A 12,879-nucleotide genomic window follows, 5' to 3' on the forward strand; every position below is an offset into this window, starting at 1 on the left:
CTGTCCTAATCACATACTCAGGCAAACACAAAACCCACTCAGGCAGTCACAGAACCACCAGCTTGGAAATCAAAGTCCCCAGAAGCCCAGTACAAGTCATCCCTGAACAGGAGAAACAAGAAGAGTCTGAGGTGGAAAGTTCTGCTTCAGAGCCGGAGTCCAAGGTGATGGGTTAAAAACAGCCCCATCAACGTTTCACTGCGCTGCTTCTCCACCAGGATTTTAGTTTCAGCACCGAGCTCTCCCCATTCCCAGCTACTCTGGGCATGAGAGCTCAGTAACAATTTCTCTTCCTGCCTTAGGCAGACCAAAACTGCTTTTAAAGATGGGGCCAAAAAAAGAAAAAATAAAAAAAAAAAAAAAAGAAAAAGTTTATGGATTTAAAAGCCCCCGGCCAGTAAATTGCCAAAATCCAAACGAATGCTTCATTTGTGATTGATTATCAGTCTTTTCTTCCTTTCTGCATGCGATTTACCATTACAATGGCCTTTTTGCCTCAGCCCACTGCACTAAAAGAATGGAAGTGTCTTCTCCCTCTCAGCTCTCAGTTACTCTGTTCGCTTACTTCACAATTTTCTGACTTGTCAAAAAAAAAAAAAGGCGGGGGGAGGAGGAAGGAGAGAGCAAGTCCATTCCTAAAACCCTTTAGAGGGGTTTAAAATGTGAAATAACTCCATCCTTATTGGATTAGAGAGTGAAAAAGAAACCATTGGGAAAGCTGGAGAAGCAGGTGAAATGAATCCTCTGGGAAAAACGTTAAGGCGATAGCTGAACTCTTTTCATTTTCGGTGCTCTCCCCGATGAGCCGCCAGAGCTGCAGCAGCTACTGCTGCTCTGAAGGAGGGTGAGGAAGTGAGGGGGGAGAGAGAGAGATGGATTAAGGCAAGTAAGGCAGTGCTGCCCAATTGTGCACATCAAGCACGCAATTATAAAATGCAGTGTGCAAAATGGGGCTCACCCTTTTATTATGCCCCCGGAAACCACCATCGTTCTATTGTCCTTGCCAAGGAATTGTAACAATCCAAACCGCCAGTTGCTGAAAACACAATGGAGCTGTTCCAAATCAGCTCAGTGGAGCACTGCTAATAATTCTGCTCTCATAAAGCGCTTTTCCTCTGTGTGGAGCCTACCAGCTTCCCTGGACATATTTCTTTTCCTCATTTACATTGCCAGAAAATGCCAGTGTTTCCCAATAAATGGAATAAGGAGCAACACCAAAACTCTGGATACTTTTATTCACGTAGGCAGTTGCCTATTGTAGAACATGCGGATGTGGGTGGATCTGCTCTTCCGTATGCGCACGTAGACTTCAAGACTTGGCTCATCCCTTAACACATATCACAGCGTGTGTCACAGAAGGTGTGCAAAACCTTTTCTGACTTTTTACTGGGATCTCAAATGAGAGAAGACCAGAGACCACTGCCTTTCCTGTTGGCAGAGCTGAGGAAACACACAGTAGTGTCTGCCTCTAAGGCACCCCCAGCTTTTGATCTCACCATGCATGGAACGTGCATTATTTCTCCTTCGGGTTTTGCAAGCTCTCAGGGCCTTGTGTTAACAAAACCTTAATGAACGGTGGGGGAAAAGCTTTGGAGCTTGGACTCTAAATCCAGGATTCCTTGCATTTGTCCGTGCCACCCCATTCCCATTCCATCCCCTTTACGATGTTACAGGTTCCCAGAGCCTTCTAGTTGCCCCACATTTCCCAGGTCTCATTCCAGACAGCCATGGGGACAAATGCAGAAAAGAGGCCCCTCACTTTATTTTTCATGGTAGATGATTCCTCAATCCTTTCTTATCCTGAGCTTTGCCCCCTCAGCTTCCCTCCCAGGGGCTGAGTTTTCATTAGCCTCACAACCTGGTCAGGCTCACAGATTGCTATTATCCAGAACTCACTCTTTAGTCCGACTCAAATCAGATTTCTGAGGCTTTACACTCCTAATGTTTCAGTGTGAAAGCCCTTGCTCCAAGGCACCACAAAGAGCAATTCATGCCCATGCTCTGCACAGCCCTTCTAGGGACAAGGAAAAGGCTCCAGGAGCTCTCCTGAGGCTGTGCCTCCTGCTCTCCTCAGCCAGCAGGACTAGGTAAGGCTGTGTAAGGACACAGCAGCCTATGAACAGCCTGAGGCACTTCTCTGGATTACATCCATTTCCCATAGGAAACATTTGTCACCTCAGCTGTCTGCGGACACCAGATTTCCAGTGAGAGCTCTATTTCTCATGGGGTCTGCTGCATCTGATGATTAAAAGTTATCAACATATTTCTGAGAGAGAGTTTTACTTCTCCTCCAGCACTGTGGTTCGTTTCAAGTGCTGAATCCAACATAATTTTTGCCAAAAATGCCATCAGATTTGTCACCATTGCAAGCACAGAATTTTCTCCTCTTGCCACCTTCAAATTTGCTATTTTTTCATGCTGTTAATCCAGCTCTAAAAAGGTCACAAGCAGGTGCTTCCATGTATCAGAGACTCACAAGCAGCTAAGGAAAGAGGTTTGATCAACCACCTCAAAAGAGCTGCCAAATACTGTGCTACCTCCTCAGCAGGCTCTTATTCCACACAGGAGTTCCTCTCAGGACAGAGCTGACATACTCCTCGATGGGATACAACCAAAAGAGCTCGGGCTCAGAAAAGTGCTTTCCGCACAGAACAATATATTTGAAGTTTTGCACAGTTGCCATGTCAGGGAAAATAAATTTGGAACAGTCATGCCAGAACACTTCCCCTCATCGAGCACTGCTAAAGCAGGAAAAGTTACCACTGATTTCACTTTGCAGAGGTCCCAATCAAACCCTGTATTTATCATCAGTCAAGGTAGCTGGCAACGGCTCCGTCTTTTCCTAAATTCCTTCAAATAGTCCAAGTTTCTTTCTCAAATGAAGTTCGTCAGTGCAACACCGCCCCCGTGTGCTGAAACCAGAAATTGACACAGTTTAAGCTGATCGGCTTACATGCCAACATTTCCTTAGCTAATAGGCATTTACTACGCTTTTCCCTTTCAAAAATGAAGTAGAATCTGTCCTGAGTGTTCAGAGTGCCTGATCTGATCAAAGACAGGAAATTCAGCTCATTTCGTACACACTCGTTACTGCCCTTTTGGCAGGAGAACTAAACACTAGGCTTAGTTTAAATCTACCTGCTGTTTAGTTCTACCCTGGAAGTTGAGAGGAAGCAGAACCCCAGTTTGTCTCTAAAGAGAAATTTTATGAAATAACGTGGGCCCTCCTACCTTTCACAGAGACCCAGCATGTGCCTTGCTGATGGCCATACAGGAAACATGAAAAGGCTGAAAAAGAAATGCTCCTTTTACTTTGGTTCCTGGTCTTATCACTGAAGAACTTCTCTTTTCCTTCCGGGCAGGGCTTTATGTAAGTGGAGGAGCATCAGGAATTTCAAATAATGGGCATCTTTCAGGCACCAGTGGGCCCAGCTTCTTCCTCTCCCCAGGAGTCCTGAAGCCATTCACCTCAATCTGCAGTAGAAGAAAACACAAATGTCAAAAGACACAGCTCTCCTGGATCAGCCCAGGACTCCTCCAGGAATGAACCATTGCCTCCTAGGGTAGCAATTCCCGTGGAAGTTTATTATATAAAAAAATCAGGAACAAACAAATCAAAAATATGGCTTTCCTTTACTTACCTACAATCAGCTGGTGCTGACTGTAACTTATCCATCTCCTCAGCTCTGGAAAATGTCAGTCTGTTATCTGAAAGAGGAAATAACAGGAGGGAAAACATTCTGAGGTTCTGCATGGTATCAAAGGGATTGCAATCATCAACTAACATTCAAAAGGTGCTTCCAGAGAAAAATTCCTAGGGCTACACAGGGAACCTCCACTCACATTGCCAATTGGATTTGAGTTTGTCTTCATTCCAAAACACAGAGTCAGCTTCTTTGTCTGGACAGGCCTGAGGTAAAAATGTGAAAAATCAGGCAGAGAAAGGGGAAAAAAGAGATCTGAGAGTGAAAGGAAGGAGCAAAGCTGAGAAACAGAAGTAACCTGTGAAATCAATCCACACCCTTCTGGTGTTGGAGAAGGCACTTGTGTTTGAAGTCTGAAAGGAAAGAACTTTCTTTGGAGAACAGGAAAGATTGTCCATTTAATATGGAGCTTTGCTGTGTTGCTCAGCTTCTCAAAGCAAACTGAAAAGCAACAAGCCAAGGTGAGGAAGGGATCTGTCCCTTCAAGGGGAGCACGAGTGCTGCCACAACCCAAGGATGTGAACCCAGGGTGTCTGAACTCAGAACTGCAGGTTTACCCCCTACATCTGAATTCTCATCTCTCTGATGTCACCACTCTGCTTAAAACATAGCTCCAATCAGGAACCAGGGACCAAAAAAGAGTCACCACAACTGTACAACATTCCCACCCCAATTAAGATGATGATTAAACAATTTAAGCCGCTGTTAGAACCTTTAACTGTAGGGGGATAGAATATAAGAAAATAAAGATAGTGCAGTAATTTTAACCCTAAGGAGTTGCAGCTGGGCCAATTATCAAAGATTAGGAAAGGGCCTGATTTTTACAGGCCACAGCTGTGACCAATGAGAAGAAGATTGCTATAAAAGAGTGGGGTGGCTGGTTCAGAAGGGAACTGGAGTCAGGTGGCTGCTTTGTGAAGAAGAAAGAGTCAGTGCTCTGAGGAGCTGCCCACAAGAAAGCACCAAAAATGTCTGAAACTTTTGCAATAAAGAGACAACAGTATGGAACCCCTGCAGTAAGACGACAACGTTTAACCAACTCTGAAGTGGCTGGTGGGTCTGGCCCAGCTATGTGAGTAGTCTCTGCTGGCATAAATCACTCCAATCCCCTCCTCTAAAGCTCTACCCCCTCAGGGAGGAAGGGATTATTTTAAACACAAGCAGTTGATACTTGCATCTTGATATCTTTTCAGAGGCACTCCCAAATAGGAGGAAAGTTACACAGGAATTTAATCCTAAAAGAGTTATTCTGTTTCAAGAATGATAGGGGATGCTGGCTGCTCCAGACCTGGACTCCCAGGAAAGAAGAGATAAAAAAATGCACCTGCAGTCAAGACAGGTAGCATTCTGCAAAAAAGCACCTTGCCAGGATCCCGATGGGGAAAAGATACTAAGTTTCCCGCTGAAGCCAGGCTTGGAATGACACTTGGGGGAGAAATCAAAGCCCTGGGTACGGCGTTTATTGGCTCTACCTCATGCACATGATCGGCTGTTGAGGGAGGCGTTTGTTCCCAAGGCTACCGAGGGAGCAGAAGGGTGGAGTAAGGAGCAGGTGGCTCCCGGCAGGGCTCGGGAAGTTGGATTGGCAGCCCGCAGCACGGAAAAGCCAGGAGCGAAGGCGGGGTGATGAGTGCCTCCCTTCTTTCCCAGCCCCACAGTAAGGAGCAAAACCTCACTGCCCCATCCCAAATTCCGGAGAAACAAAGCCCATAAACTGCTTGCCAGAGGTAGGTGCTTGTCCCCTCCAGGGGAGTTTTTGTGCTTTATTAACACCTGGGACTGTTGGAGGATTGAAATATCATTTCAGATATCGTACAGCTTCGGGATATTGTAGGGCATTGTATTTACCTAAACACTCATTTATCTCTTTATAAGTAAGAGAAATCTTTTTCTTGCTGCCTCTTCTGCATGGTGCGATAGAAGTCCTTTCCTCGAGCTGTTTTCTTCTTGGGATTGCAGTGCAGCAAGGAGAATGGAGAGCTGAGGTCTGTTTTCAGCTGGATAATTCTTACTTTTTTAAAAACCACTTTTCTCCTTTCATATGTCTTTCTGCACCAGGTGGATGGTTTTTTATTTTGTAAATGAAAATTGTGTGGTACCCTTGAGGAACAGTTATGTGTTTTAAATCTTAGTGAGATATTTAAACAAATTAATATACCTCTGTGTCTCTTGAGTTTTCTTGGTCTTCATCTCTCCAGCTGAGGATTTTGTTTTGGGCTGAGTTCATGCACCTGTCCCTGCAAACTTGTATCAAGGCGGTCTTTTGAATAATCTGCAATGAGCGACAGCCTATGGACACCAGTGTGTTCATTCCTGAAATTGAGATCCAAAATAGTACAGTCAGACAATGTAATTTCCTTTGCTGAAGTGATTACCTCTTGAATCTACACCCTCTCCCTCACCTTGAAAATACCAGCGAACACAGGAACTTGTCCTCTCTGCTGAGATTGGTGTAAAATTAAAATTATTCCAGTTTGTATTACTGAACTGGCTTTAGGGCAAGATGCCTTTCAATCTTTTGCTTCTGACCCTCTGGGCTTCTCTTTGGCGGGAGAAAGTCTAAGTCCCCTCACACGACTTCTGCCTTCAATCAGCTCATGGTCACCCCTCCAAAATATCCCACCTTACTGGCCAAGTATCATATGGAAAATAATCGAAGCCCTTCCCCATCCCCGTGTGGGGATTTTTTTTCCAGACCTCTAGCACCAGCATAGCGAAACCACCTGGGACCCACGACCACAAAATGGTGCCCGTGCCATGAGGGGACAGCGGCCATGCTGGGCCTGAGGGGCCCGGCTCCGTGACCCCTGATGGAGCCAGCGGGTCTTCAGAAGGAGCCAGCGGCTCGGGATGGCGGCTTCCCGGGGAGGAGCAGGCGGGAGGAGCTTGGCGGCTCTCCCCGGGTGGGCTGGGTCTGTAGCAGCGCGTTGAGGAGCGGGGAGCCCCGGGAGCGCGATGTCCCGGCGCGCTGAGGCGACGGAATTGTCCGGGCGCCCCTCACGGCCGGAGGCGGGAAGCGGGAAAACGCCGGGGCCCGGCCTGCCTGAGGGGAGGCGGCTCCTGGCGGCGCCTCGGAGCTGCCGTGCCTGCCATGGCGGGGCTGAGGGGCTTTTCTCCTCTGTTCACCTTTCTGGTCCCTCAGGGTTGGACTCTGGAACCAAGGGCTCCGACTTTCTCCTCAGTGAAGCACCCCCGGGGCGGCTGTGTCAAGTTTGTTGAAGGTGTTAAGTTAGCCAGATACGGCAGGTGCTGCTGGGCGTCTTGGCCTGCGGTGTGGTCACCAGTGCTCCAGAGGACGAGTTACTCAGGAAAATCCAAATAAACTGAACAAGAAACCTGTCAATACCATCTGATTTAAAAATGCATTGATTTAAAACTGCCACTAAGAGGTTCCTCTCCTTTCGTACTCCCTTTTCTCTGTCTCTTTCCTACTCCCTTTCTTTCTCTCTTTCTCTCTCTGTCTGTCTCTCTCTCTCTCGGTCTGTCTCTCTCTCTCTCTTTCTCTCTCTTTGCTCTTCTTTTTCTCTTTTTTTCTCTTCTTTTTCTCTTCTGCCTGCATCTGGATCTGTCCTGAGAAAACAAACCAGAGGATTTGGAAAAGGAGAGAAACTTACCTCCCCATAAACACCTTAAAGTCCTCCTGCAGTTTTAAAGTTAGGTGGGTAGAATTAATTTTGTTACATGAAGTTGCCTCTTAATAGATTAAAAAGTAAATGCACATCTTTTCTTCACAGGTGCTGTTCCAATTAACAAGAATATCCAGGAATTAAGGTAGTGCACAGGATCTGTTAGCTATTAGAAAATTCCTATTCCTGCTATGTATGTGTCGTTATTTTTTTTTTCCCCAGAAGATAGTGCTCAAATATAGTGGTCGTTATTTTTTTCCCCCCAGAAGATAGTGCTCAAATATAGTGTTTGTTATACACACTTGTATGTCTAAGATTTGAAAGTTTCTCCCACGGAAGGGTCATAAATTAGTTTGAAAGTTGATGGCAAACTGTGATTTGATTTACTGATTGACTCAGGCTGGTGAGTCAAACTGACACCACACCCTCAGGAATGGAGTAAATAATCCATTGCCTGATCAATTCCAGTAAAATAAGACACTGTGAATTGGCTCAGGTTTCGTTCCTTTTGTAATCAAGGTTTTAGATAACCAAACTTTCCTCTTATTCTACAGTTTCTTTCAGAAAGGTGGAGATGTGCAGAAGAGGCTGCATGAAGTGAGATGAAATTTGAGGCTGCTTCTCAAATTTAGGTGAGTTCTTGTCACTGCTGAGTCTTTGGGCAGTTTCACCAGCACTATTTTGAGCAGCCTCTTTTTGATTTAAGTCATGCAGCAGCGTCAAGTGAGGTACCCATCTCTGGTTTTTTTTGTTCTCAAAGCATAACCAGACATTTTTCACATGTTCCATGGAGAATTCCCTTGGGGTGGGGTGACTAGGAAATAGCAAGCAATGTTTTTGAGGAGTTCAATAATCGTTCCAATAAAAGATGTTTATTTGCTCATGACTTTCTGCTGCTCTTTCCTTCCATGCTGATCATCTCCTGGTTAGTTACCGCCACAAAAATTCTATTTTGGAAGAAAATTACTTTTTAAAGTGTTGCTTAGGTGGACATGTGGAATTTGTTGCGACATCAGTTCCACTATTAAAAGAAAAGACTGACAGTAATTTTGGTTGTTAAATCAGTTTTTTCTTGCTGGTTTCACTAAGAGTTTTGTCCTTTCTTGTTTGCGATGTCCTAATTTTTGCCCCGCCATCCACTTGAGTTACACAGAAGCCCTTCAAAGTTAAAACATCCATAGCTTGATACTTAATAACAGAACATCGAAATTACTGTGTTTCTGACAAGTGAAAGAAGTTACTTTTTGCCAAGAGGAAATAATAGTGTTTTCTTTTAGGAGGAGGATTGAGCAGCTCAGAAATGACCACGAGGTGGCAGCACCGCCTCGCAAAACTGGCAGTTGCCTGCAGCTTGAAAGCGTCAGCCAAAGCCTGCTGGAGACAGGTTGTTGAGTCTGGGGTCTTTGATTATTGTGTAGGAAATGTTAAAAGCAACATTAGTTTGAGAGAAAGCTTAATCTGCTACTGCACTCCACTCTCTGCCCTATTCTTTTGGTTCCTCAGTGCTTTTGTTTAAGTGAAGCACTGATTGCAGACTGTGAAATGAAGAGCAAAGGGATAAAAACAGAAACCCCACAAAACCCCACAATATAGAGGAGAGAGAAAGCATCCATGTGTTAGGCAGGCTCGGAATGAGGAGGCTGAGGCTGCTTCTCCTTTGATGGTTCTTACAGCTTCTAAGTTTTCCATCTCAAACTTCCCATAGAGAACAAGCAAGGACCCTGAATTTGATGCATCCACATCACATCTGTCACCTGGAATCTACAGTTTGTCAGCTCTGTTCCCAGTTGGAAGAAGTGAAGAGGATCTGTGAAAACAAGGTGTGTATGGATTTGCCTATTAGCACTGGTGCCAGATCTGAAGTGTTCCAGAGACAGGAGGGAAGCCCCTTGATGAGGGATTGCTTCAGAAAAACTGTCTGGACAACAGGATAAATTTCATTACCTTAAACTTGGCACATAAGGGTATCTTTATTTAATAGCCTTGTAGACTGGTCCCTCATCTCATAAACTGGCAGAAGTTGCCTCCTTTCAGAGAAAGTGAACGCTACTTGGTACAAAACATGTTTGCCAGGAGATTTCTGAATGAAGCCATGGTAAAGGAATAGTCCTTGGTGAAAAAAGGACTCTTTTTTTTTTTTCCCCAAAGTGTAATTTTACCATTCCAATCAGCATTTATGTTGTAAATAATGGTCTTCTGAAGAGCTCTGGATCAGGGTGGAAGCCAATTACTCTCCAGAACCTCAACTGACTCTGAAATGAAACTGAGCTTGATCACTAAAATAAGGCAACACAATTAGGAGTACACCCCGGGAATAACTCTGTGGGCCAAAAGATAATATTTGTAGGACCTAGAAGAAAACTGGAAGAAATGGAATTTACTGTTTAAATAGAGGTAATTCTTCATGAATACTTGCCCTTTTCTAGGTCCAAGACCTTGAGAAGCAGTTGCACCTAGCTCATTCTGAGACAGCAGAAGCTCAGACAGGCAGCACTCAGAATTCCAAACTGATGACATTGGTTATTTCTCAGACAAGAAATACAGGACATGGTAGTCCCATGCAGGTCAGCATCTTCAGAAGAAAAATTGCTCTAGACAGCTTTTAATTCTCTTTGGTGAGAAGGCATTTGAGTGCACATGGAGGGGGGGGGGGCTGCTACAAGAGCATGGCAATCATGTTCATAAGCTACACCTGGTAAGGTTCATTGTTCTTTAAAGCCATCAGCTGTCAACAAGTAGTTGGTCTGTTTCACTCTGGTTTTTTTTCTTGTCCTAAACTGGGATTTTAAGTAGCGGTGTCCATACATCTTTGTGGTTATTTTATATAATTACATATATTACACATGCTTGTTTTTTATGTAAGCAGAGTGTCAAGGATGAGAAAGAAACCAGAATACGTGAAATGGAGGCCAAGCTGAGCAAACTGGAGCTGGAAAAGGTTCAGCTGGTTAGCACATGCACCAAGAGGCTCCAGGCACTGAATGATGCAAAACTTGAAAAATATCTACTGCAGGAGCTCCAGGCTGGCCAGAGGGAGCTAGATGGCCTTGCAGGTAGGGAGCCTCAGCTCAGCTCCCACAGCTGCTAATTTGGGCTCATGTTAAAAATAAAAGAGCAGCCTGCTGGCTGAATCCAAATATGGCTGCTGGTACAGCATGAGGTTCCTGCCAGCCCAGGCTGGTCAGATTGTTCCAGGGAGCTATGTGGGATTCTGGCACTGAAGGGGGGAACACAATCTTAATGGCCTATCTCACTATGAGCAGAAATATTTAAAACTGGGTGAGTCAGGAAATGAAAAAAGCAGATGTAGTAAATCACAGAATAGTAACCTGACCCTTTTTTCAAGAGTTGTATGTAACAGCAGTACTGGATTGCATCAACCATCTATGGCCAAATTATAGTGCAGCTTGGTTTTGTTGCATATTTGCCACCATGGAAGGATATTGTCCCCTTCTGGGACATTCTGCTGTGCATGTTATGGCTGCTAGGCTTGTATAAGCAGTTCCTTTTGTGAGCCTGTCAGCAAAGGCATCCTGCAGTATTTCTGTGCTGATAGCAGGAGGTAAATACAGCATCCCTTGTGCACCTTGTTTTTGTCAGAGAGAGGACAGCAAAGAGTGCAATCCCCAGAAAGTTAGCACAGCTCATTCATGCCCTTTGTGTGTTCTGTTGCAGGCATCCCTGCAGTTTGCAGAGTGCCAGTGCATCATGCAGTGCCAGGAGTAGGAAGCCATGCAGGCTGCAGCACACCTTGGATGTGAGAGTGAGTGCCTTCCTGGGAAGCGTGGGCCCAGCCTCAGGTTCATTTGCTTTGGGGCCTGGCTTTATGTTTAACCTCTTCTGTGCAAACAGCTCTCAAAATCTGTGTTCTGAAACCCTTTTCTGTGTGGAATTCCTCAGTGCTGCACATGTCCATAATTCCAGGTTTTTGGAGTGCTATTTCCAGTAATGACAACAAAATATTAGATGGAGTCCAATCCCTATCTATACTCCTTAGATGGATAGAGGATATTTTTTACTTTTGCCTTATTTCTAACCATGGACTCTTCAGGCTGCAGGGAGGCTACTGCTCTAAATGAAGGGTGCCTTGGGAGCTGCAGTTTTATCACAAGAAATTATCATTGATTTTAGTGACCCACCCCAGCTGCTGGCTTTGAAAGAGGAACAAAGTGCTATATTCAAAATACAACTCTACATAAGCAATACAAAATGTGCTTCAGAGGATGAATGACCAAGGTGGGGAACTTTAATTGTTTTCCCCCAGGAGCTGCAGGGCCCAGGTTACTCCTTGGCTTCTGCCACAGGGAAGCTGCAGCACTCTGTGCCTCAGTCCCACCTGCTCTCTGCTGTCTGGCCTCATGCCCTGCACCTGCCCAGCTCTGCCCCTCAGGTGAGTGCCTGCCTCAGCATGGACACTAGCATGTCCCAAACAGCAAAAATAACATGGAATTTCTTCAGGGAAGAGCATCTGCTCAGAGCGTCTGAGAGCAAATTCCTGATGCCCAAGGTGAAATAATTCCTGTAGCTTCACATGTGCTGGGTCCTTTCAGATTTTTTTTTTTGTGTAAAAAACAATGTGACTACTATAAAATCCCATAGACTGTGCTTAAGAGTTTATTTTACCTCTACCACAAATAACATTCATGAACTCTTAAGTCTGAAGATAAGTGGTTCGCTTTCCACTTTTTTTTTTTGCTGTTTATCACATTTGACAGTGAAAATAGATTTGTGCTTAGTTGTTGATACATTTAATCATCTGCTTGATATTTGAATCTTCCTCCAACCTGGCTTTTATTGATTTTGATCAGTTTTATCCACACGATTTTTCTTCCTTTTGATTTTCTAAGTCTACCTTTAGATTTAAATGAAGTACACTGATTTTTCATTACAGAAAACATCAACTTTAACGTCTCATAAAAAAATTCTTTAGCTATTTTCTTCATAGATTTTGTGTAAATCTCCTGAAGTGACTTGATGTTTCTCCCAGGTATTTTCATTAATTTCAGCCTCAAAACCTATAGGAGGACACAAGTTAGTGCAGGCAAGTTTCAGGAAGATTTTCTGGTTTGCTTCCTGATGTGGTGGCAAATATTTCCATCAAGGAACAAAGGATAGTTCCTTCTGTGAAATCCCTGCAGCATCAGGTATTCCCATTCTCTCTTCTCAGAGTTAATCAACTTATACTTCTGAAGATAAAGAAGGAAAAAGGACTTATTTTTAATTTAGTACTACAGTGAGGACCCAACAGGTTGCAGGAGCACTTGAATCAAAGTCTACTTTAATCTTCTTGGTTCCTGCATCATTAGTTATTATAGAAAATGAAGCAGCTGCAACACTTGAGACACTCTGCTGGGTGATAGTCTGGTTTCCTAGCTGGAGTGTGGAAAAGGAGGATTTGGTCTGACTCAAAGTCACTTTAACCCATTATGAAGCTGAGGATTTTTTGCCCATATAAGCCCTGCTGAAGTAAGTGTGTTCACATTAAAAATTACCTTTATTTTAAAATGAAAATAGGGTAGCAAAGTTTTTCAAAAGGTCCAAGTATTTCC

At 44.3% G+C, this 12,879-nt stretch overlaps 1 long non-coding RNA gene across 1 annotated transcript; it reads left to right on the top strand.

Annotated features, from left to right (window-relative positions):
• The first annotated feature begins 7,436 nt into the window (after positions 1-7,436).
• LOC115948787 lies at positions 7,437-8,693 on the top strand. The gene is made up of 3 exons (XR_004082563.1): positions 7,437-7,475; positions 7,885-7,962; positions 8,608-8,693. It is a non-coding gene; the product is annotated as an uncharacterized LOC115948787 (long non-coding RNA).
• Positions 8,694-12,879: the final 4,186 nt, after the last annotated feature.

The sequence above is a fragment of the Geospiza fortis genome, unplaced genomic scaffold, assembly GCF_000277835.1.
Source record: "Geospiza fortis unplaced genomic scaffold, GeoFor_1.0 scaffold909, whole genome shotgun sequence".
Lineage (NCBI taxonomy): Eukaryota > Metazoa > Chordata > Aves > Passeriformes > Thraupidae > Geospiza > Geospiza fortis.